The following is a 22,769-nucleotide window of genomic DNA, read 5'->3' as shown; positions in this document are numbered from 1 at the left end:
AGCAAACAGAAAAAAAATTGTATGCTGTACATAGTGTACATCTATTGTCAGGACTAGAGAAATATTTACAAATGACAATCTTAAATATTGATGATGAGGCTTTGTCACAGGAAAAGGAACTTGATCTGATTTACTTTGGTTTTAGCTTTTAAGAGAACATGTGAAAATCAGGTCACTATCACTCATTATCAGACACAAAATGGACAGTTAATCTCTCCCATCATTTTAATGATTTCTACAAGTTTTCTTTTTCTTGCACCTATGCCTAAGTCAAAAAATTATAAATTTGTGTACTTAATATAATTTTATAACTGAAAGATTTCCAGAGGAACTCTTTTCTGATTTCCTCATCTTAAAAGTAAAAAACTAAAGTGCAGAGAGAAGGAACAACTGATCCAAGGTCACAGAGCCTTTTTGAGATGGAGTCAGGACTAAATCATAGGTCTCCCTACTACTAGTAGTGTGCTACTTTTCATTATTAATGATGATATGATGAGTATGGAAGAGAGTGATGTTCTATAAAGGAGCTATAGAAACTTTTATGGAATAGAGGAATGACCCAGTCTCTCCTGCCTTCCCATGCAGCAACCTCATGATGTTGCTAGTGAGGATTGCTAACATGCCTTTTAAAATATCAATACACAACAAATAAATACAAGACAAACACCATCTGATTATATCTGTATGCAAATATATAAAAATAATTCCTATCATAAGAACTGAAAGTTATTGAGCATCTACTATGTTCCAGGCACTTTACATACCTTATTACCTCTAATCCTTCCAACAACTCTATGAGGTTAGTGTTATTATGATTGTTTTTTAGGGCAATAAAGTGAGGCTCACAAGACACATGGTCAGTGTGGAGCCCAATCTTCTGGCTCCAAATCTTATGTTATTTTCCTCATAGCCACCACCTTCTCTAGATGATCTCAAACTTATTCCATGTCCTGCCCATCAAGCCCTAAACATTTTAGATAATTTATGCTGGTGTATAATAAACTAGAGATTTCTTTTGAAATTCCTTGACTATTCAATTTAGTAACAGTAATTTTGGGAAGTATCTCCCCCATTTATTGGTGTGTTCTTCATATTTAATGCATTTCACAGAAAACAAGGCAAAGTAAGATTCTAGCATCTTGTGGTAACTTGCAATGTTTGATATGTAAACATAAATAAATAAATAAATACAACATTTTGAGAATATTTATTCACTAGTCATAATTTTTAAAACTGTTGTTTGTATTAAAACATATTTATGTTAAAAACTATCTGCAAAATTAAAAATCAGAACTTTTTTTGCAATAGAGGTAGATCCAGCATCTGGTTATAAACTCTTGCATAAATAAATTCTTCTCTAATATATATATTTTAAAGATGTACAGTTCTATGTTTTAAATAGAAAATAAATAGATGGATTATATATATATATATATATATATATATATATATATATATATATATCCAAAATAGATCATGGATTATTTTTAGGTGCAATGGTCTGGTAAAGTGAAAGGAACTGTGACTGTGATTTTAGCAGAATCATTTTATTGCTGCTCCAAGACTTGGATGAAAGTCCACAAACATGGAACATCATGATCCACTTGGCAGTTCTGCTGCAGAGGACAATTATATGGCAGTTTAGAGAAGTCAGTCCCCAAATTGATGGAAGAACTGTCATCTTATAAGTAAAGTTGTTATAAGATGCAAGACGTATGATTTATACTCCCTATTTCTTAGCCAAGTGAAATGTAAGCATTCTCTCTTCTAAAATTCACTGGGGATTCTTCAGTTCAAACATACAATTAGAGTCAATGATAGAAGCACAATAAAAATAGCTAACTTTTAGTGAGTGCTTCCTATAAGCTAGGCATTGTTCTCTGCACTTACAGGTATTAACTCTTTGACCTTCACAACTTAGTAAAGAGAAATTGTTATTCACCTTTATATATGCCCAGGTTTGCAGAGCTGCTGTGGGAGGGAGCTTTTGCTCAGAATGAGGCAGTGACTCCAAGAGCAAGGGATCTTCCACTGCAATGCTGCACTGTCTCTATTGAGCCCAGGCCAGTGAGCAGGTTCTCCCCGCCCCTCGCCTCCACACAGACAGTAACCCAAGCAGCAAGGGTGAAGTCTACTGTGGTAAGTGTTTGAGCAGGATCTCCGTGGTTTCTGCCACCTCAATGCCACCATCTTCCTTACCAGACAGAGCTTCCTATTTTGATGGGTGAGTCATCCAGTTATTCTTGCTGAGTTAATTTCCTCTTTAAGGGGAGCCTTCTTTATGTTCAGCATCAGGGTTATCTTACTTCTCACCTCTGACTGTTTTGTTGGCCAGTCCCTGAGTTTGAATTATCTTCACTCTGCCAATGTCTGCTCTTCCTTAGACTTAAAAAACACCAATTCTCCTCTTACCGAAATGTAAGCTCCAAAAAACTAGGTCTCATGTCTGGTTTATTTTTTATTTCTATACCATCTCTTCAGTACATAGCAGCCTTTTAATATGTGTTGAAAGAATAAATGAATGAATGATGAGTAAATGTTGAAAGAATGAGTAATGGCTCCCCTTTGAGAGCGTTCTAGACTCAGCAATCTCTGAGTCTGTTCTAGTACTAATCCCTCTAGTCATTAACTCAGCAAATATTCATTGAGTGGCTACTGCCTGAGGGAATGTGAAGTTCTGTGCATGGGATGGGAATATTCATGCTTGAAGACTTACACTTTCTTCATTCATAAATTTGTTCATTCAGTCAAAAGCATTTATTGAGTACTTTCTATGCTAAGAACATATAATAAATGGAGGCATGGATGTTAAAAACCATAGATTTAAAGTGGAAATCTCTGGTTTCTAAATTGACTTCGCCACTTAATAGCTTGGGCAACTTTCTAAATATCTCTGGGCCCCTGGTTCTTAATCTACAAAATGAGAAAAAGTATCTGTATTAATATCCTTAGCTATGAGGATTCAAGAAGATCATATATATTAAGTGCTCAATAAATCTCACCAATTAACTATTATTATTTCCATGGTGAGTGAAACAAAGAGGAATCAGACATGATCATTCTTCTCAAGGAACCAAAAAACTCATGAGAATATATGTTATTCAAATATGAGGTACAAATAAAAATGCTAGGGGTGCTCAGGTTTGGTAGAGATGACTTAAAGCAGAAAAAGTCAGAGAAGGCATCCTTCCTGGAGGAGGCTGCATTAAGCAGGTTTGGACATATAGTCATGTAGGAGAGAGACTTTCCAGGAGGTGGAAATAGCCCAATAAGTAAATGGAGGTATTAAAGAACAAGCCCATACAATGGGCTCTTGAGTCATTGGACAAATAATTTATCAGAACTATGAAAGACATAAGAAGGATAGAGTCTCTCTATCCTAGAGAAAAGGTTGGAAATATCTTGGGGAGGACCTTGAAAACCATGGAGTTTGGATTCTACTCTATGTACACAGGTGGGTATTTGTGGATGTATGTGCATCATTCACTGGTTTCATTTTTGTTTTTAACAGTGGGTGAGTATAGGGACCTATATTCAGACCTTTGAGATTTTAAGTTATTTATTCCTTCATGTCTGGGAAATTAGATTACCTCCCGATATACTTTAACATCTGTCATGTCATCTGAGTAGCCCTATGAAGTAGGCCACATGAGGAGATGAAGCAACTACATGGACATAAGATAACCTCCCAGTGGCAAGAGCTGTTAATTGGATGGACTGGGATGTGAATAGCATAGCTTCTCATTCAAAAAATTTCTGCTCTCTGAGGTAGAAGAATGCAAAGATGCAAAAGGGAAGTCAAAGCCATGCTGAGTGGCGGGGAAGAGAAATTTTGAAGACAGGGGCCTCAAGTCAGGGGTTACTTTTGCCCCTGCTGACCACTTTCTTTTGCTGTGACTTACAGCAATAAGTGTTCTGTAAAATGAAATCAGCTATAGATTTTTTTCCTGTTCTCTTGGCCTGGCCTAGTGGGTACCTTTCTTCTGGCCTCATCCCAGGTTTCTTAAAGGGCTTCAAAAGAAATTGTTATTGACTGAACTCTGGGGTTATTTATAATGGAAATCCAGTCTCTCTTGTCCTCCATGGAAGAGTTGGGCTCTTAATCTGAACCTTGGGGAATTAAAGGCACAGTTTGCTTTATTTAGCTTTCAGGACATTGGATTTTTTTAAAAAATATTTTGCAAAGAGCTCAAAGTTCCACTAAAGATAAAAGTATCTTATTTCTCAATGTCTTGACCAATTTAAGTAACTCACCTCTTCTTCTCCAAAACCTATTCTCATATTTCATGAAGTTAGATGCTCTTATTTATTTCCTTAAGCAGTGTATAAAAGGGCAATTTTCAGCACACCCTTGAGGAAATTTACTTAAGTGGTACACACACACACACACACACACACACACACACACATTTTAAGTGCATTTATCTGACAATGTATCCAGGAGTTTGTGAGGTCCATGAAGGAGGCTCTGTGCTATGTTTTCTGCATTCTCTAGACTTGAACACTTGTCCTTGCACACAGTAAGTGCTCAATTATTTATTGGTCAATGAATTAGCTGGTAAGCCTATAAGTCTCTGTGTAAGGAAGTACAGAGGTACCTTTTATGGTCAATTACAGTGGATTTCTTTAGCTTAAATTTTCTTATGCTTTTCTGTCTATTTCCCATCCTCTCTCTCTCTCTCTCTCTCTCTCTCTCTCTCTCTCTCTCTCTCACACACACACACACACACACACACTGGTGAGCTTTTAACATGTTGCCTATGTTCTACTGTACTGGATACCTTGATTGCAGGCCACTCAAGAGTTTTTAAAAGTTTTATTTTGACAGATGTGGTATAAAGTAATATCAGATACACCATGTACACTTATAAAAACTTGCCTCTTTTACTTAACAGGTGTGTGACCTCAGTCAAGTTACTTAAATGCTTTAAGGTTTAGTTTCCTCATCTATAAAATGGAGATAATGAAGGTACATACTTCTTGATAATTGAATGAGATGATGGAGAATAGAGTGTATTTAGACCAGTCTCTGGCACATAATATGTATTCTGTAATATTTGTTAAGAAGACAACAGTGTTTTATTACCTATCCTACCTGAGTGGCAGTAAAGTTACTTGCCCTAGTTCTCACTGCACAGTATGTGGTTAAGGATTCAGAAATGTTCAACAATCCAGGATCACAGTGCCTTCTCCTCCAGTTGAAGAGGTAGGATTCAATTGCCATCTGGGTATTCAGTTAAACCACTGGGTTCTCTTTTCCAAGGTCAGGGGCAATAAAGCAATAATCAGCTGCTCTGACACTGGATCAGATGTAAATCCTGGCCCTACTACTTTCTAGCTGTGACCTGGGGGGTAAGTGAAACAGTGCTTTGAGGATTCAGTTGGTTAGTCTATAAGATTAGCCAACTGAATAATGACACCTCTTTGATTTTTTATAAAGATTAAGTAAGATGGTCCTTACTGAGGGGACATAAGCATGGAGCACAGGGAGCATGATGCCCAGCTATTCATGAGTCCTGCTTTGGATTGGTGGTTTTGAAGGTTTAAGAGTCTTGGTTGTCAGAGGTGCAGAAAGTCAGTTTTTGTGGGGTGGTAAAGAGAAAAGGGGAGAGCTTATAGAAATAATAAGAGCCTGTAGCTACCCAGCCCATTGGACCTTCAGTCTGGCACAAAGGGGGTGGGTGAGGGGGCGGGGGATGGAATGTGAACCAGGAAATCTGAGTTCTAGATTCTTTTGTTGCTAATTAAATAGCATGACCTTGGTCAGATTCCTCTCCTTGCTGAGCCTCAATTCACCATCCGAGAAACAAACAAACAAACAAAACAAAAGAAAGTCATCAAATAATCTGATTGCTAAGGTTTGTTTAAGTCTATTATAAATTCCAGGGAATTGAAGTTTGGCTGGAGAAAGAGAATATGAAATGGATGAAACCAGAAATTGTAGGTATGTTTATATGGTTCTTAAATGCTAATTGATTTGAAATATTGAGCACTTTACATTTTATATCTAAACAATTTCATCCCCTTTCTCATTATATGTAAACCCTTAGGAAATAAAGGTCATTATTCACCTTAATTGTACTCTACATCTTATGTATATCAACAAACTAGAAAAAAAGTATTTCCAGTCAGGCAAGGGTTAAATCCACTAAAAATCTTTTTTTATTGTCTAAAATTTTACATATGTCTCTTTTTCCCCCAGTTGATCCCTCCGTCCCCCTCCCCCTTAGCCATTCCCACCCTGAGCAAGCATATATACAAATCCTTTGGTTGCTCTCTAACCCCCCACCCTCCCCTACAATTTGTCTCTGGATCTATTCTTTTATTTTTTATTGTTTAAAGTATTACAAATAGTAGTACATATGTCTCCTTTTTTTCCCCATTGACCTTCCCCCGGCCTCCCCTACCACCCGGCACATGCCCTCACCACCAACCCCCAGTGTCTTGCGTCCATTGGTTATGCTTATATGCATGCATACAAGTCCTTTGGTTGAACTCTTACCTCTCCCCTCCACCCTCCCCAGCCTTCCTGCTGTAATTTGACAGTTTGTTTGATGCTTCTCTGCCTCTGTATCTATCTTTTTGTTCATCAGGTTATAATGTTCTTTATTATCCATAAATGAGTGATACCATGTGGTATTTTTCTTTCACTGATTAGCTTATTTCACTTAGCATAATGCTCTCCAGTTCCATCCATGCTGCTGCAAATGATAGGAGTTCCTTCTTTTTTACAGCAGCGTAGTATTCCATTGTGTTGATGTACCACAGTTTTTAAATCCATTCATCTGCTGATGGGCATTTAGGCTATTTCCAAATCTCAGCTATTGTAAATTGTGCTGCTATGAACATAGGGAGTGCATATATCCTTTCTGATTGGTATTTCTGTTTTCTTGGGGTATATTCCTAGAAGTGGTATTACTGGGTCAAATGGCATTTCCATTTTTAAATTTTTGAGGAAACCCCACACTGTTTTCCACAGTGGCTGCACCAGTCTGCATTCCCACCAGCAGCGCACAAGAGTTCCTTTTTGTCCACATCCTCACCAGCACTTGTCGTTTGTTGATTTGTTGATTTGTTGATGATAGCCATTCTGACAGGTGTGAGGTGGTACCTCATTGTTGTTTTGATTTGCATCTCTCAGATGATTAGTGACTTTGAGCATGTTTTCATATGTCTCTGGGTTTCTGAATGTCAACTTTCAGAAAGTGTCTATTTAGGTCCTTTGCCCATTTTTTGATTGGATTATTTATCTTCCTTTTGTTAAGTTGTAAGAGTTCCCTATAAATGTTGGAGATTAAACCCTTATCGGAGATAACATTGGCAAATATGTTCTCCCATGCAGTGGGCTTTCTTGTTCTTTTGTTGATGGTTTCTTTTTCTGTGCAGAAGCTTTTTATTTTGATGTAGTTCCATTTGTTTACTTTTTCCTTAGTCTCCATTGCCCTAGGAGCTGTGTCTATAAAGATATTGCTATAACATATGTCTGCTATTTTGCTGTCTATGGAGTCTTGTAGGATTTTTATGATTTCCCATCTTACATTTAAGTCCTTTAGCCATTTTGAGTTTGTTTCTGTGTATGGAGTAAGTTGGTGAGCTAGTTTCATTTTTTGCATGTATATGATCACATTTATGAGCACCATTTATTGAAGAGACTGTCTTGACTCCAGTGTATGCTCTTGCCTCCTTTGTCAAAAATTAATTGAGCATAATGGCTTGGGTTGATTTCTGGGTTGTCTGTTCTACTCCATTGGTCTATATTCTGTTCTTGTGCCAGTACCAGGCAGTTTTGAGAATTGTGGTTTCATAATATAGCTTGATATCTGGTATTGTGATCTCTCCAACTTTGTTCTTCTTTCTCAGGATTGCTGTGGCTATTCGGGGTCTTTTTTTATTCCAGATGAATTTTTGGAGAGTTTGTTCTAGACATTTGAAATATACTGTTGGTATTTTAATAGGGATTGCATTGAATCTGTAGATTGCTTTGGGTAACATGGACATTTTAATGATGTTGATTCTACAAATCCATGAACATGGTATGTTCTTCCATTTGTTTATCTCTTCCACTATCTCTTTTTTCAATGTCCTGTAGTTTTCCGAGTACAGGTCTCATACATACTTAGTTAAGTTTACTCCTAGGTAATTTAATTTTTTTGGTGCAATGGTAAATGGAATTTTTTGTTTGTTTCTGTTTCTATGAATTCATTATTGGTATATAAAAATGCCATAGATTTCTGGGTGTTAATTTTGTATCCTGCTACATTGCCAAATTCATTTATTAGGTCTAGTAGTTTTTTGATGGAGTCTTTGGGGTTTTCTATGTATAGAATCATGTCATCTGTGAATAAGGACAGTTTTACTTCTTCTTTTCCAATTTGGATGCCTTTTATTTCTTCTACTTGTCTGATCACTATGACTAGCACTTCCAGTACTATATTGAACAGGAGTAGTGAAAATGGGCACCCCTGTCTTGTTCCTGTTCTTAGGGGAAATGAGTTTGGTTTTTCCCCGTTGAGTATGATGTTGGTACTAGGTTTGCCATATAAGGCTTTTATTATGTTGAGGTATGATCCCTCTATTCGCACTTTGCTGAGAGTTTTTATCAAGAAAGGGTGTTGGGTTTTGTCAAATGCTTTTTCTGCATCGATTGATATGATTATGTGATTTTTGTCTCTCAGTTTGTTTATGTGATGTATCACATTTATTGATTTGTGGATATTGTACCATCCTTGCATCCCCAGAATAAATCCCACTTGGTCATAGTGTATGATCTTTCTATGTAATGCTGAATCCAATTTGCTAAATTTTGTTGAGGATTTTAGCATCTATGTTCATCAAAGATATTGGCCTGTAGTTATCTTGTTTGTGTGGTGTCTTTATCTGGTTAAAGGGATTAGGGTAATGCTGGCTTCATAGAAGGAGCTTGGAAGTGTGCCTTCCTCTTGAATTTTTTGGAATATTCTGAGGAGGATAGGTTTTAGTCCTCCTTTGAATGCTTGGTAGAACTCCCCTGTAAAGCCTTCTGGACCAGGGCTTTTGTTTGCTGGAAGATTTTTTTTTTATCACTGCTTAACTTTTTCAGTAGTTATTGGCATATTCAGATTTTTGATTCTTCTTGATTGAGTTTTGGGAGCTTGTATTTTTCTAATAAGATGTCCATTTCATTTAGGTTGTCCATTTTGTTGGAATAGAGTTGTTCATAGTATTTTTCATAATCGTTTGTATTTCTGTGGGATCAGTTGTTACTTCACCTTTTTCATTTCTGATTTTGTTTATTTGGGTTCTCTCTCTTTGCTTCTTGGTGAGCCTGGCTAGAGGTATATCAATCTTGTTTATCCTTTCAAAGACCCAGCTCTTGGTTTTGTTGATCTGTTGTATTGTTTTTTCTTTGGTCTCTATGTCATTTATCTCCACTCTGATCTTTATTATTTTCTTCCTTCTGCTTATGATGGGATTTTCTTGTTGCTCTCTTTCTAACTCTTTGAGTTATAGGGTTAGATAAAGTAGGCCTTTAGAGCTATGAACTTCCCTCTCAAGACTGCTTTCACTGTGTCCCATAGATTTTTGATTGTTGTGTTTTCATTGTTGTCTGTTGCCATGATGATTTTTATTTCTTCTTTGATCTCTTTGGTAACACAATCATTGTTTAATAACATGCTATTTAGCCTCCAGATGTTTGATTTTTTTCATTGTTTTTATTGTAGTTGATCTCTAGTTTTATGCCATTGTGATCTGAGAAGATGCTTGATATGATTTCTATCTTCTTGAATTTGAAGAGACTTTGCCTGTGTCCCAATATTTGGTCTATCTTTGAAAATGACCCATGTGCACTTGAGAAGAATGTATATTCTGTGGCTTTGGTGTGAAATGTTCTGAAGATGTCAATTAATTCCATCTGATCTAGTGAGTCATTTAGGATTGATTGTTTAGAGGATTTATCCAGTGGTGTTAGTGGGTATTAAAGTCCCCTACTATGACTGTATTGCTGTCAATATTTCCCTTGATATCCTCCAGAACTTTTTTTATGTATTTGGGTGCTCCTTCATTGGGTGCATATATGTTTACCAGAGTTAATATCTTCTTGTTGAATTGCTCCCTTTAGTATTATGAAGTGGCCTTTCTTTTCTCTTGTCATGGCCTTCACTTTGAAGTCTAATTTGTCAGATATAAGTATTGCTACCCCAGCTTTTTTTCATTTGCATTTGCCTGAAAAACATTTTTTCCATCCCTTCCCCATCAATCTGTGTGAGTCGTTTGTTCAGAGGTGGGTTTCCTGTAGACAGCAGATATATGGGTCATGTTTTCTTATCCACTCAGCTAATCTATGTCTTTTGATTGGGCATTTAATCCATTTACATTTAAAATTATTATTGATAGGTACTTGTTTGTTGCCATTTTTATTCTTTATGCCTGTGTTCCATCTTTGCTTCCTATTTCTTCTTTTTATAGCAGACCCTTTAGCATTTCTTGCATTGCTGGTTTGGTGGTCATAAACTTCCTTAGTCCTTTTTTGTCTGTGAAGCTCCTGACTTTACCCTCAACTTTGATTGATAGCCTTGCTGGCTACAGTATTCTTGGATTCAGACCCTTGTTTTGCATCACTTTGTATATTTCATTCTACTCCCTTCTGGCCTGATGTGTTTTTGTTGAGAAATCAGTAGATAGTCTGATGGGAGATCCTTTGTAGGTAAGTTTCTGTGTCTCTCTCTGGCAGCCTTTAAGATTCTTACTTTGTCATTGGTGTTTGACAATTTAATTATAATGTGTCTTGGTGTCAGTCTTTTTGGGTTGATCTTGTTTGGGACTCTGTGAGCTTCTTGGACTTGTGTGAGTTTTTTCTTCTTCCCAATATCAGGGAATTTTTCTGTCATTATTTCTTCAAACAGATTTTCTATGCCTTGCTCAGTTTCCTCTCCTCCTAGCACCTCTATTATGTGGATGTTGTTTCATTTTGTGTTGTCCCAAAGTTCCCTTAGGCTCTCCTCCTGTTTTTCAAGTTTGTTTTTTTTTTTCTAGATGCTGCTCTGCTTGGGTATTTTTTTCCTACCTTGTCTTCTAGGTCACTGATGTGGTCCTCTGCTTCTTCTAGTCTACTGTTGATGTTTTCTATTGAGTACTTTATTGCAGTGATGTCATTTTTCATTACTTCTTGGTTCTTCTTCATTTCCTTTTGGTTCTTACACATATTGTTAAATTTGTCTTCCATCCATTTTAGTGTCCTTATGACCATTGCTCTGCATTCTTTCTCAGACATATTGCTTGACTCCATTTTGTTTACTTCCTTTTCTGGTGATTCCTCCTTTTTTTTTTTTTTTTTTTTCGTATGTGGGCTCTTTCTTTGTCCTCCCATGATAGCTCCTCTCAGGGTTTCTGGTTATGTAGTTCTCTTTCTCCTGTGTTGACTTAAAGGCACCAAATACAACACTTTCTCTTGGCAATATCTGACCTTTTCGTCCATGGATTGCCTCACCAGCTGTGTTTAATTTGCCAATTCCAGGTGAGTGTTGTTCAATTCAGCTGTTCCTTCTATCTGCTCTGTGAGAAGGCACAGAGCCCAACCATGTATTCGGCACTGCTTTGTCTCCCCCTGGACAGACTTTTTAGGTGCCCGAGGTCCAGGAGGCTGGAGTCCCCATGTTCATAGGTTCACAACTGAGGCAGCTGGTCCCTGGGCATTTTGGTTTTAGGGTCCTGGGAGGTATCCAAGTTCTCCCTGGTTGAAGGTAAGGCTGGGCTTCCAATAACAGCCGGTCTCCCCTTCAAGATGGCATGGTCTCTGTGGCAGAGCCGGCTGCTCTGGGAGAAATTTCAGCAGCAATAGACGTTGCCTGGCTAGGGGAGCCCGATCCGCCAGTCCCCAACAGTCCTGTGGAATATAGCTGTCCCTCTCTCACAAATACAGACACTCCCCACACGTCTACACACTCTCCTTTTGTTCTCTCACTCACACACGATCTTGCAGCCTCCCGTCCCATCAGCAGCCATCTTGGATTTTCCACTAAAACTCTTAACCACCATGTGATACAATGACGAAATTGGTTGGATCAAAATATTTCCAACCTAGCTGTTACTTTAATGTTCAAGCTAGACTCAGCTAATTGAGAATGTGATGGAGAGTGGGTCTTACCAAAGCAAAGAGAGCACCATAGTGTGGCTCAGTGGTTAAGCATTGACCTATAAACCAGGAGTTCATTGGCTGGATTTCCAGTCAGGGCACATGCCTGGATTGCGGGCTTAATCCCCACTGTATGGCATGCAGGAGGCAGCTGATCAATGATTTCCTCTGATCATTGATGTTTCTCTCTCCCTTCCTCTCTGAAATCAATACAAATATATATTTTTTAAAAGCAAAGAGAGAATAGAGGAAAGGAGAAGAATAAATTTGGAAACAGGAGAAGGGGGAGAGGGGAAGAAAAAGAAAGGGGAAGAGGAGGGAGACAGATAGCAGAAATCCAATTACTGTCATTTGCTTGACCATACCCAAGGACAAATAAAGTTAAGAGACTAAACATCATTTTGGTTAGTCCTTTTATAGTCTATTAAAAGGGAAAAGGTCTTTCCTGTTTTTGCCCAGAAAGCAAAAGTTCTATAAGTTATTGAAATAATTATATTATATTAATCAGACACTTGATTTTTTTTTTTAAAAAGCCATCTTTTTAATCCTGGGAACTGAAGATTGCTAGCCTATGTTTGTGTTTAATACTTTTTTGTCACTTGGAATGCATAATAATAATGATATATGAACTTTTGGTAAAAGAAGTTTGACAACCTTCCCAGGGTCTGAATTTTAAGAAACTTTTCTTGACCTAGAATTGGCTTTAGGTAATTCCAATAGGCCCTGGAATGCTTCAAGTGTTTGTTTTTTCTCTCATGAAGGAACATTTTCTGCTTAAGGTACATGGGAAGCCTTGTCAAATAATAATGACAACTATATTATGCTTTCATTTATAGCTCTAATTGTTATCCTGGAATATTGTGTTTTGCAGAAAGGACATGATTCCATGTCATTTGCATTACTCTATAAAGTATCTGGATTTATAGAAGGACTGGCAGGAAAAATCAGGAGCAACAAAAATTTGATTATGGGGCTGAATGAATGGAAAATAATTATATAGTTTTTGTAACTTTTGTTGAAAGTATTGATGATTCTTAAACTTTTGTTTTTCAGATATAAGGAAGCATTTTAAAGCAATTTAGTAAATTATGTATTTTTCTTCCTACCTGTCCCTCCAGAATTTGACAATTCTTAATAAGTGGCAATACGTTTCTTTGCATGAATTCAATAAGACTTGTTTCCAATTGTGTCTATATTAACCAAGACTGACTGGAATGTCATGTCTGAGAGAGACATACCCACACGCTGGATGTCACAAGGAAGCTTTAAGGAATGAAAGCTAATTTTGGAGCCAATATGAGTGCTTGGAGAAATAGTCTGGTACTTTGCTTGGTCACATGGTTCATGGCAGTCTTTCTAGGTAAGGAACAAAGGTTGCTTTCCTGAGAGATGGCAAGGAAGGAATCTCAAGACATCATTGGAGACCTCAACTTGAGGAATTCTCCCATCTATAAGTATTGTAGGCACACCTGATGGCAGCTTGGTGGCTCAGCTTCTTTGCCCTGCAGGGTTAATTAAAGCTTGATCATGAGAGTCTAGCAAAGCATATTTTTAAAGAATAGCCTATTTGATCAAATGTTATTCCTATTGTGTTCATGTAAACAATCAGGCCAAATTGTCCTTAATAAAAATGAGGGTGATTTGGGGGAGAAAAATTGTGTTTCAATAGGAAATTATTGGAAATGAAATGTCATTTCCTTCCACCAGCCATTTATCATTCTTGCTGTTCTAACTTTTGCCCAATAATACTAAATTTTATAACAGTTTGTCTCTAGCAGGTTACAAGCCCTACTCGCACTCAGGGAATACCACCTCTAGACACCATTTCTCCCTTCTTCCATGACTAGGCCTCATCATCCCTCTGACAGAGAGCAAGGATCTCTTGGCTCTGAAGGAAAAACTTTGTCCCTCCTCAGCATGAAGAGGTTACAGAAGAGACTCTGCACCCCTTTTTTTCTGAAAGAATTCAGAGCCAAGATCCTTGAGGGGATGTGGTAGGCAGCTAGACCTGATCAGAGTAAGGATGATGGGCCAACCAGAGGAAAAATGGATGGGATGCTGAGACATGCTTCCCATCACTCCAATTTCTCTGAAGCTGGCAGTGGAGGAACCTGTGTAGAACTGACCTTTCAATTTTGCTGAGTAGGAGTTGGGACACCTATTGATAATATATAGAATTATTCCATTCATTTTGGGAAGTCATATACAGGGACCTTTATATGTTGGGACCCACTGTCTGGGAAAAGGATGCAGGGATGTTTCCTCTAAAGGTTACTGCAGTAGTTCCCTGTGGCAAATGTCTGACGTTACTGAATGCTCTAGTTATTGTCTTTCATTATCTACTAACTGCGATATGAATTGTTCTGATAATTTCACCTTCCCTTATAGTAATGGACATACTAAGCTTCTGGCTGGTTGGCTTCTGATATGTGGGGTAACTATTTATCCCTGCTAACAACATTGGGGGTACCTGCTAACAGCATCCTTATGATGACCGACTGTCTTTTTGCCTCAGAAACATTACAGGGTCTGAACCAAAAGAGACTTTCTCAAGGCTGTGGCACTGGACTGCAATGACCATCTCCACCTGCTGAATATATTGCTTTGACCATTTTTGTTATGCTGGTAATGATAGGCTCTCTTGATGTAGAAGTGACCTGGCTGGCTTGTAGCATGGTAAAAGCCATGAATGCCACCTCCAGGGCTATAAGTGGGGAAAATCAAGAGCTGAGCCAGGTCAGGGAGGCAGTTCTAGAAAATCGGGCAGCAATAGATTATTTGCTGTTGCAGCATAACCATGGTTGTGAGGAATTTAAAGGAATGTGCTGTTTTAATCTTTCTGACAATTCTTGGTTGATAGAACATATATCCATGATCCTGCATTTGGTATAATCCATCCTGCATTCCATCCCTGGGAACTGTTTTCAAGGCAGAAGCAGATGCAGTCCAGCAGGATGAGACTTTTCATCTAAAACTAATCTCATAGATATGAGATGATAGAAATAGCAGTGGGGAAATATTAGGGGCAAAAATAGAATATTGGGGACTATCTATGATTATGGGAAATATTAATCATGCTCTGTTAACCATGATTGCCTTGTGTTGGTTAAAGAAAGGATATTCTGACCTGGCTAGGAGTTGCCATTCTTGGCTAGGAGTTGCATGTCTCCAAGACCTGGGAGTCAACCTTGGACATGGGAATCAACCTTGGAACCATTCTCATTTAAGAACTGCTTATTATCATGGAAATATTAACAACCTTGTTGCCCAAACAATGGAGTCCCACCCTCCTACTTCCTCATGTAATCCTTGTCCTACCCTATATAAGCAGCTGGCTTATGGGGGGCTGCAGAGCAGATTTTTGTGGATGACCTGCTGCTCTCCCATACTGCTGGCAGTATTGGAATAAATACACATATATGATTAAAAAAGAAGAAGAAGAAAGAGGAGGGAGAGAAGGAAGTAAGAAGGAGACAGAAAAGAAGGAATGACTCTTGGATGGCAATTCACATTTACAAAGCACCTAAACAAAATAATAGCCCATCTTGATTCTGACAATCACCCTGTGATTATTATACTTTGCAGAGAAGGAAACTAAAGCCCAGAGAACTGGAATGACTGCCAAAGGCCATGTGAATGGATTTCATTCCAGAGGTCTTCCTTTTGACAAATTTCTATGTCCATTAGAGGTTTTTTGGGTATGTGTATGTGGTCTTCTCCATTATTCTGTGTGAGCTCCTTAAGGACAAGAGTTGGATTACATTCAAATCTATTATCCCACAAAATCTGAGGTTCAATTCCTTACATCAGAGTAGGTTTTCAATAGATGCGTTGTTGGATGAATGAACAAATTCCTAAGAATAGCACCTAAAATCAGATACCATAAAACTGGATTTCTCCCTTCCCTAGTTTCAGTGTCTTGGTGATGGGCAGGACTAAGATGCAATTGTGTGTTTGTTTGTTTTTTATAATTTTTTTATTGTCTAAAGTTTTACATATGTCTCCTTTTTCCCCGATTGACCCCTTTCCCCCAGCCATTCCCACCCCGGGCAAGTCCCCACTGCCCCAGTGTCTGTGTCCATTGGTTATGATAATATGGATGCATAACAAGGCCTTTGGTTGCTCTCTAACCCCCTTCCCCTCCCCTGCCATTTGTCTCTGGATTTATTCTTGTTCATCAAATTATGTTCATCATTATATCCCACATATGAGTGAGATCATGTGATAGTCATCTTTCTCTGACTGGCTTATTTCACTTAGCATAATGCTCTCCAGTTCCATCCATGCTGTTACAAATGGTAAAAATTCCTTCTTTTTTTTTTATAGTGGCATAGTATTCCATTATGTAGATGTACCAAAGTTTTTTAATCCACTCATCTGCTTGTTTACCTAAACATGCCCAACCATCTTTCCAGGAATCAGCCAGAGGTCCCAGGTAATGGCATTTAGTCATCCATTGAGCAGTGTGCATGGAGTCCTATATACGTTGAGAAATTCTCACCCTGGTTATTTCATGCCATGAGATGGTAAAACAGGCATTGTTTGTGGTTAATATTTTGCAGAAGAAAAGACTATGGTCTGGGGAAGTTAACTGGCTTTTGTTAATCCACCCAGTGTGGAGCAGTTGATCTCAGATTTAAAATTTTCTATGGAGAATTTGGGCCCTGTTCCAGGCACTCTTTCTCTGTGTGTATCTCTGGTACTTCCTGAAGGCTCAGTCTGCTTAACAGGAATACTGTCTTCCCGAGCCCAAGCCATCTGATCAGGTTAACACGCATAGAATCAAGGTATGATGGATTTACAATCTACAGAAAGATCTTCACATCAGTATAGTCATTGTCATGGAGGACATAGTTGCATAGCACCTATAAAGTTAAGTTTCCCAAGACATAAGAAAAACATTGTTTACTTGTACATGCTCCACAACTTGGTAGAAATGGCCCCATAATGTATGACAGGATAGAAGTTCTGGGTCTTCAAGACTCCTGAACTTTTTTTAGTTGACTGCTCACTCTGTCTTTCCATAGTACACTGAAATTTGCCATTCTTGGTAATGATCTCAGAGTGACTTAGATATTTTTTGTGGTCATTGTTTTTATATCTTAGAAAAATAATTTTTACTTAATATGAATTGTTCTTTTAGAGAGAGTACACGTTGCTCAATAAAACAAAATACTGAACATATGAAAAAAGTAGCTCATTATGAATATTAATTTAATAAGTATTTACTGAATGCCTACTGTATGCCACCTCCATTCTAAACATTACAATTATAAGGATGAATGAATACAACAGAAAAAAATCGGTGAATCCAGTGAACTTACAGTCTAGTGGGAAGAAAGAGTCAAGAAAGACACAGTTAGAAAATATAACAGGATGCAAAACACTATACAGAAGACTACATTAGAAGAAAGAGGATAAAGAGCAATAGGGGCAGAAGGTTACTATTTAGTATAAATGAGATTTGAGCCAAGATCTGAAGGAAGGAAGGCATGGTGTTGCCATTTGGATGAAGAGTGTTCCAGATGGAGCATCATTTGAATAGGACTTGTTGTGGGAGATGCTTGGGTATACTGGGAAAAGCAAGGAGGTCCGGTGACTGGAGCAGAGTTCATGAGGAAAAACAGTAGGAGATGAGGTCTGCAAGGATGCAGGAGAGCCTGTTGGGTCCTACAGGGACTAAATGGAACCGTGGTTCTGACTCTGAGACTAATAGTCACTGGAACTTTTTTTCTGAGCAGAGTGTGTCACATGATCTGACTCAGGTTTTGAATGGATCACCATGGCTGTGAGGTGGGAGTAGACTTGGTGAGTGGGCAGAGAGAAGGGATGTGGGTGAAAAGATGAAGGGAGGTGGATTAATAGGCTATTCCAAGAGTTTAAGCCTAAAATGATTGTGGCTTGGACCATAATTGTCTGTACTGTTTGCTCCAAATAAAGAGAATTCTCTAGGCCAAATTTAAGGACAACTTATCTTTAAAGACTTGAATTATGGGAGAGCTCAGGAAAATGTAAACTCAATGCAAAGTTAGGTGACTGTTTCTACCTCTCTAGAATAATGCAAGTAATTATTGACAAATTTTCCTTCCAACTGTTAAAAATAAAGTAGTATTCTATATCACTACACTTGGTTTGTATATGACTTGAATCATTAAAAAGGTTGAGAGCTGAATAATTTTGCCAATTGTTAAACAATAGAAGCAAAAGAAAATAATTCTGAAGGCTCTATAGTAGTTAATGGTAAAGTAGAATATAGTTCAATCAGAAAAGTTGAAATTCTCTCAGAATGAATATTGTTATTTTTACATATGAAAGCAGCACAGGTTGCTAGACATGGAAGAGATCCCACTGTGTTGATATAGAGACAGAGTCTCAAAAGGGAGATAAAATGTCCAAATTACATAAAAGTTACTAAGCTTAGACCTGCATAATAAGTCTCAGTCCTGGATCCTCCATAATAAGTTTTCCTTTATAAATATAATTTGTTGCTGATATGTTAGAGGGGCTCAAGTATATCATTGTGGCTGCTCCTATGAGGAACCCCACCCAGTCTTCTCTCAGCAGCTAAGAAGAATGGGCTGTTCTCCATGCTGCCTGACTGTACCATCTTGGTTCCTTGATCCCCTTTCTCTAGCCTCACACAGCCCTTGGGAATTCTAGTTCTTCTGTTCTGACTGCTTTTTCTATAGGAATCTGCCTCCCTGGCTTGTGTCCAACTCTAAACTTTAGAGTTTATCTAACTCTAAAGAGAGGGATAAGCTAAGCAGATAACACCTGGATGTTCTGATGGGTTAGGAGAACCCCCAATCTTTAATGTTTTTGTTCCTTTACAAAAAGAAGTTACATTTTTAAGCCTTGGAATTTCAATATGTGACTTTGTTCCTATTTATGTGTATGCATGCATTCATTTTCTGAGGAAGAGACACAGTGTGAAGTTGAATGTCAAAAATGCATAGTATTCTTTGTATTTTGTTTATAATACAACTTTGAAAAAAAATTGGAAACAAGGATGAGCTAGACCCAATTCCAGGGGTCAAGGCCATTTTTCTATAGGGCCTCTATTTTCTTACCTGTGAAATGAAGGGAAGAGGAGAATGGGGCTTTGCTATTAGGATCTGCTGGCTCATTCCTAAGTCTTTACCATGCACATGGAAGACATTTCCTTTACATCTCTAGGCCATTTAAGCAGTCCCTTCCTCATCCCAATTTCCCAACATTCTCCTCCATTGTCTCAAATTCTGTGACTCCCATTCAGACTGATAAATATTTACTGAGAGCTTCTCTTGTGCTCACTGCTATACTGGGCACTGTGAAGTAATAAAAAGGAAACACAAGACTTCATTCCTCTCCTTAAGTAAAATTAATGGGAAGGGAGGTCTGTTTGTATTAATGAAAAGTTTGAATCACAGATTTTTTTAAAGGAATGAAGTTTTAGTGTCTTTATGCACCTTTAGCAATTCAAAATAAACCCAGAAAGCACTGCTTAGGAAAGCACTTAGAGGAATGCTTTAATTAATCCACCAAAAGCTTTGAAATGAGCAAATCAAGGGCTTCTTTGTAAATGGGGGATCAGAGACTCAGAAAACAATTGATTCTCTTAAATATTTAAAACATTTTTGTCATAGTTTTACAATATTAATTCATTCTATTAAAGAAGGAAAATAGCAGTGTAGAGATTTTCTGCAGGATCACATTTTCAGAATGATTGGAATCTAAAATCTGAATGAAAAGTACAATCACTCTTCCTGAAAAGCTCTACCTGTCAAAATTCTAACCATCTTTGAAGGTTGAGTTCATATATTGCCTCCTCCTCATCATCATCCTTCTTTTTCTATATCATCATCATCATCATCATCATCATCATCATCATCATCACCATTCCCTCCTTTAAATCTGTGTAGTTGACCATCTGCATTGCTTAGAACACTCATGACCTCTTACCTTGCCTGATAGCAAATTGATTACATGCAGCTTTGGTCTGGGCTGTGATCTCCAGAGCAGGGAGGGTGTCTAGTTCATCTATTCACACTGTAGCTTGAAATTAGCAGCATTTTGCATGATGTTAGAGCAGTGGTCTGATGGCCATTTTGTGATGGATGACTCTATCAGTTGGAATACAATTTCAGTTGTTCTAACAGAGACTCAAAATAATAATGTCTGAAACAAGTTAGATATTTATTTCTTGTTTATATAAAAAAATACCACCCACAAGGAAACTAGGGCTAGTAAGGCATCTTTAAAATATTGGAAGCCAGGCTCATCCTAATTGTTGCTCCACCGTCTCTGAATGATGCCCTATCTACATGGTATAAATGGATTCTCCATCCGGTCTGTATTCTAGACCACTGGAAGGAGGAAAAGGGAAAGTGGAAGTCCCCACTTCCACTTAAGGCACAATCGGGCAGTTATACACATTGCTTCCACTCACATCCCATTGAGAACTTAATTTTATGGTTCCCCCTTGCCAGTGGTGTGCTGGAGTCCACTCCTAAGGCATGTGAGAGCCTACTCTGTACATTGCCTCCCAACTCCACATTCAGTGAATCATGTTGGTAGCTTGAAATCAGCCATGGGAGAATTAACACCACAGACATTGGGAAATTTTACAAATCAGAGCTTCCCCCCACCCCTCCCCCCTTTCATGAGAGCTTATTGTTAAACATTGTAATCTGCTGCACCTAGCTGCAATAGAAGCTGAAAAATGTAGGTGTGTGTGTGTGTGTGTGTGTGTGTGTGTGTGTGTGTGTGTGTGTGTTTCCTTTCTGGACAGCCAGGTATCTAGATAACAATTCTGTACAAGAGAGCAAGGAGTTGTATTTCTGTAGAAGAAGCTAAGAATGAGTATTTGCAAACAAGTAGAAGTCTCTTTAAATGTGACATCATTGGGCAACAACAAAAAAATTGGAAAACTGTTTTTAACTGTGAGAGAACAGATCTATCTATAAACATGTGTATGGGGAGCTTATGGCTGCTATCTTCCAGCTGTGAAAAGCCATGGTAGAGAGAATTAAGCTTATCTGTGTAGACTCAAGGTACAGAACTCTTGGCAGAAGCTATATGAGCCAAATTCTGCTCTATTTTGACTTTTATCACTGTTCAAAAATGCAGCACTGGTTCCCATCTTTGCAAGTGTCCAGGCAGGAGCTGAATGATCACTTACAGCAAGCATGTCAAGCTCATAGGCTAACACAGGCCAAATAAACGAGGTTTAAGTTTATGTGGGTCGCAAAAAAAAGCTTCAATTTTCATAGAAACATAGGTTGATTTTGATAGAGAAATGCTGAATACAAGGGCTGAAATAAATGAGTAATTGTTAACATAAAATAATTGAACATTTTAATAAAAATTAATATTTTTTCTTGAACATTAATTTACCAGACACTAAATAACTGCACAAATTAGTAAGTGTAATGCAAATAAACCTATTTTTCTTATTCTCTGAAAGCAAAATATTTCCTGTTGTGCACACCAAACAAGTCAGTCCAAGACTAATGACATGGCAATAGGCTGCTAAAATATTCGCTGCTAGTATTAGTGGAGAGAAATGGTGTGCCTGCATGCAAGGCATGTAAGGGAAATGAATGGAACACGATTATAGTAATCAGTCATTAGCGAACGTTGTAGTTCGTTATCAATAACTACGTATACCAGGATGTTGTAAAAATTAATTTACGAAATTTTTATTAAAATGTTTCTTACATAATGTTATATTGGCTGGGCCACAAAAATATTTGTTGTGGGCTGCATGCGGCCCACAGGTTGCGAGTTTGACATGCTTGATTTACAGAGTTTCCACAGAGCAGATTTTATTCTGACTGGATGTTACCCTAGCCATCTCTGAGTCTCTTTTATCCTTCAGTCTCAAGGATACTTTTCCTGACCCCTCAGATTCTTGAGGCTTCCAGTACTTTCTTTTGCTCCACTTACCACAGTTGTAATTATCAGTATAATAATTCCATTAATGTCTAGTCTCCTGAACTAGATTGTAAAAGTAGCAACTGTGTTGTCTTACTCATCATTGTGTCTATTGCATGGTGCAAAGTGTATGGTCACAGCAGGCACTCATTAAATTTGTGCTGAACAGAGGATGGATGCTGTGAGTTCTCAAGTATGAAAGTGCCTTATAAACTGCTCATGGTAATTATTCCTTAAAAAATAAGATATTGAGATTTAAAACAGAACAGAAAGCAGATGAAGGAAGTGGCTGTAAATACTACCAGACATCTAAGGGGAACTGAATTCGATTCTAAGCTTCTTGGAAACTAAATACAAAAAGAGAACACACTGGGTTACTGGATTTTCTCTTTCTAAGGGGACAAACTTGTGAAGTCTTCTCCAGAAACAAAGTTTTCCTGGTGACTTATTCAAATGTGATCCTTGTTTCCTCCTAACTAATATTTAAGCATGACCAAATCTCTCCTCATTTAAAAAAAATGACAAAGACAGAAAAGAAAAGAAACCTCCCTCTAATGACTATCAGCAGCTGTCTGACCTACCCAAGTTCCTTCACATATGCTCTGTAGGTCTCTACTTCCTCACCTCCCATTCCTGGTTCAGCTCACTGCAGTCTTGTTCCTGCTCTCACCATTCTACTGGAGCTGCTGTCATGAAATCAATAGTAAATTTGCCCTAGCTATATCTCTGCTTTAATCTTTAT

This window comes from Myotis lucifugus, unplaced genomic scaffold, assembly GCF_000147115.1.
Source record: "Myotis lucifugus unplaced genomic scaffold, Myoluc2.0 scaffold_14, whole genome shotgun sequence".
NCBI classification, from domain to species: domain Eukaryota; kingdom Metazoa; phylum Chordata; class Mammalia; order Chiroptera; family Vespertilionidae; genus Myotis; species Myotis lucifugus.
This window is presented reverse-complemented; position numbering follows the sequence as displayed.